The sequence below is a fragment of the Arachis hypogaea genome, chromosome 10, assembly GCF_003086295.3.
Source record: "Arachis hypogaea cultivar Tifrunner chromosome 10, arahy.Tifrunner.gnm2.J5K5, whole genome shotgun sequence".
Classification (NCBI taxonomy): Eukaryota; Viridiplantae; Streptophyta; class Magnoliopsida; order Fabales; family Fabaceae; genus Arachis; species Arachis hypogaea.
The window spans coordinates 17,394,394-17,398,656 of NC_092045.1; the positions used below are offsets into that span (position 1 = coordinate 17,394,394).

The 4,263-nt window shown below is 38.7% G+C and overlaps 1 non-coding gene across 1 annotated transcript; it reads left to right on the forward strand.

Moving 5' to 3' along the window:
* Nucleotides 1–271: 271 nt before the first annotated feature.
* Nucleotides 272–379, forward strand: LOC112719219 (small nucleolar RNA R71). Its single transcript, XR_003161530.1, has one exon. It is a non-coding gene; the product is annotated as a small nucleolar RNA R71 (small nucleolar RNA).
* The last annotated feature ends 3,884 nt before the right edge of the window (nt 380–4,263 follow it).

The window sequence follows — 4,263 nt, forward strand, 5'->3', positions numbered from 1 at the left end:
TATTGACTTGTTGAGTCAATATCTTGTTCTGAGCCAATATGGCATTCAGAGTGTCAATCTCAAGAATTCCTTTCTTCTGACTAGTCCCATTGTTCACAGGATTTCTTTCAGAAGTGTACATGAATTTGTTATTTGCAACCATTTCAATCAGTTCTTGAGCTTCAGTAGGCGTCTTCTTCAGATGAAGAGATCCTCCAGCAGAGCTATCCAAAGACATCTTGGATGGTTCAGAGAGACCATCATAGAAAATTCCTATGATGCTCCATTCAGAAAGCATATCAGAAGGACACTTTCTGATTAATTGTTTGTATCTTTCCCAAGCTTCATAGAGGGATTCTCCTTCCTTCTGTCTGAAGGTTTGGACTTCCACTCTAAGCTTACTCAATTTTTGAGGTGGAAAGAACTTTGCCAAGAAGGCATTGACTAGCTTTTCCCAAGAGTCCAGGCTTTCTTTAGGTTGAGAGTCCAACCATGTTCTAGCTCTATCTCTTACAGCAAAAGGGAATAGCATAAGTCTGTAGACCTCAGGGTCAACCCCATTAGTCTTGACAGTGTCACAGATTTGCAAGAATTCAGCTAAGAACTGATGAGGATCTTCCAGTGGAAGTCCATGGAACTTGCAATTCTGTTGCATTAGAGAAACTAGTTGAGGCTTAAGCTCAAAGTTGTTTGCTCTAATGGCAGGGATAGAGATGCTTCTCCCATAGAAGTCGGGAATAGGTGCAGTAAAGTCACCCAGCACCTTCCTTGCATTGTTGGCATTGTTATTTTCGGCTGCCATGTGTTCTTTTTCTTTGAAGAATTCGGTCAGGTCCTCTAAAGAGAGTTGTGCTTTGGCTTCTCTTAGCTTTCTCTTCAAGGTCCTTTCAGGTTCAGGATCAGCCTCAACAAGAATGCCCTTGTCTTTGCTCCTGCTCATATGAAAGAGAAGAGAACAGGAAATGTGGAATCCTCTATGTCACAGTATAGAGATTCCTTAAAGTGTCAGAGGAAAAGAAGAGTAGAAGACAGAAGTAGAAAAGTCGAACTTATCAAAGAAGATGGAGTTCGAATTTTGCATTAAGGGATAGTGTTAGTCCATAAAAAGAAGGATGTGAGAAGGAGGGAAGTGATTTTCGAAAATTAAGTAAAAAATTTTGAAAACATTTTTGAAAAACATTACTTAATTTCGAAAATGAAAGTGGGAAAGAACTAAGGTGATTTTTGAAAAAGATTTTGAAGTTAGAAATCAAAAAGATCTGATTGAAAATTATTTTGAAAAAGATGTGGTTAAGAAATATGATTAGTTTTAAAAAATGTGATTGAGAAGATATGATTTGAAAAACATTTTAAAAAGATTTGATTTTGAAAATTAAAAACTTGACTAACAAGAAAAGATATGATTCAAACATTAAACCTTCCTCAACAGAAAAGGCAACATACTTGAAATGTTGAATCAAATCATTAATTGATAGTAAATATCTTTGAAAAAGTAAGAAATTGATTTTGAAAAGATTTGATTGAAAAATTGATTTGAAAAAGATTTGATTTTGAAAAGATTTTGAAAACTTAGAAAAAATTTGATTTGAAAACAAATCTTCCCCCTGTAGCCATCCTGGCGTTAAACGCCCAGAATGGTGCACATTCTGGCATTTAACGCCCAAAATACTACCCTTTTGGGCGTTAAACGCCCAACCAGGTACCCTGGCTGGCGTTTAAACGCCAGTCTGTCCTTCTTCACTGGGCGTTTTGAACGCCCAGCTTTTTCTGTATAGTTCCTCTGCTGTATGTTCTGAATCTTCAATTCTCTGTATCATTGACTTGAGAAGACACAAATTAAAAATATTTTTGGATTTTTAATAATCAAAATGCAACTAAAATCAAATAACAATACATGCAAGACACCAAACTTAGCAGTTTGTATACTACTGACACTAACAACATGAGAATGCATATGAGACACACAAAACACTCAAGTCAATTGAATTTAAAGATCAGAGCACGAGAATCATCAAGAACAACTTGAAGATCCTTAAGACACATGAATGAACGCATGCAATTGACACCAAACTTAAGATGAGACACTAGACTCAAACAAGAAATTTTTGGATTTTATGATTTTTTTGATTTTTTTGTGTTTTTCGAAAATTAAGTGGAAAAAGATATCAAAATTCTTAATGAGAATTCCAGGAATCAGTGCAATGCTAGTCTAAGACTCCGGTCCAGGAATTAGACATGGCTTCACAGCCAGCCAAGCTTTCAAAGAAAGCTTCGGTCCAAAACACTAGACATGGCCAAAGGCCAGCCAAGCCTTAGCAGATCACTGCTCCAAAAGCAAGATTGATAGAAATCAACAAGCTCTTGTGATGATAAGTTGAAACCTCGGTCCAATGAGATTAGACATGGCTTCTCAGCCAGCCAGACTTCAACAAATCATCATGAAACTCTAGAATTCATCTTCAAGAATTTCGAAAAAAAATAAATACCTAATCTAAGCAACAAGATGAACCGTCAGTTGTCCAAACAATCCTGCAATAACGCCAACTGTGTTGTTGCCGGATCTTGGCACTGATGTTACCAAAAGCTTGCTCAAAACTTGAACAATCCCCGGCAACGGCGCCAAAAACTTGGTGCGCGAAATTGTGAACAATACTTTTCACAACTCTCATAATCCCCGGTCATGAGCCCCAAAAACTTGGTAGCTCAATACCATGGCATTACACAACTTCGCACAACTAACCAGCAAGTGCACTGGGTCGTCCAAGTAATAAACCTTACGCGAGTAAGGGTCGATCCCACGGAGATTGTTAGTATTGAAGCAAGCTATGGTCATCTTGTAAATCTTAGTCAGGCAAACTCAAATGGATATGGTGATGAACGAAAATAAACAAAAGGTAAAGATAGAGATACTTATGCAATTCATTGGTAGGAACTTCAGATAAGCGCATGAAGATGCCTTCCCTTCCGTCTCTCTGCTTTCCTACTGTCTTCATCCAATCCTTCTTATTCCTTTCCATGGCAAGCTTGTGTAGGGTTTCACCGTTGTCAATGGCTACCTCCCATCCTCTCAGTGAAAACGATTGCATATGCTCTGTCACAGCACGCGGAATTCAGCTGTCGGTTCTCGGTCAGGCCGGAATAAATCCATCGATTCTTTTGCGTCTGTCACTAACGCCCCGCCTGCTAGGAGTTTGAAGCACGTCACAGTCATTCAATCATTGAATCCTACTCAGAATACCACAGACAAGGTTAAACCTTCCGGATTCTCTTGAATGCCGCCATCAGTTTGCTCGCCTATCCACGAAGGATTCCCGGGTTCACAACGAATCCAAGAGATATTCACCCAATCGAAGTAGAACGGAGGTGGTTGTCAGTCACACGTTCATAAGTGAGAATGATGATGAGTGTCACGATCATCACATTCATCAAGTTGAAGAACAAGTGATATCTTAGAACAAGAACAAGCGGAATTGAATGGAAGAACAATAGTAATTGCATTAATACTCGAGGTACAGCAGAGCTCCACACCTTAATCTATGGTGTGTAGAAGCTCCACCGTTGAAAATACATAAGCAAGGTCTAGGCATGGCCGAATGGCCAGCCTCCCAATGATCTAAGATAGATAAAAATGAAGAGATCTATGATCAAGTCCAAATAAATACAATAGTAAAAGGTCCTACTTATAGAAAACTAGTATCCTAAGGTTTACAGAAATGAGTAAATGACATAAAAATACTTCCGGGCCCACTTGGTGTGTGCTTGGGCTGAGCAATGAAGCATTTTCGTGTAGAGACTCCTCTTGGAGTTAAACGCCAGCTTTATGCCAGTTTGGGCGTTTAACTCCCATTTGGGTGCCAGTTCCGGCGTTTAACGCTGGATTTCTGAGGTGACTTTGAACGCCGGTTTGGGCCATCAAATCTTGGGCAAAGTATGGACTATCATATATTGCTGGAAAGCCCAGGATGTCTACTTTCCAACGCCGTTGAGAGCGGCCAATTGACTTCCATAGCTCCAGAAATCACTTCGAGTGCAGGGAGGTCAGAATCCAACAGCATCTGCAGTCCTTTTTAGTCTCTGAATCAGATTTTGCTCAGGTCCCTCAATTTCAGCCAGAAAATACCTGAAATCACAGAAAAACACACAAACTCATAGTAAAGTCCAGAAAAGTGAATTTTAACTAAAAACTAATAAAAATATACTAAAAACTAACTAAATATAAAAAAACAAAAAAAAAAAAGCTAAAATACTCATATCAATATTTTTTATTTTTTCTTCTTATTGATA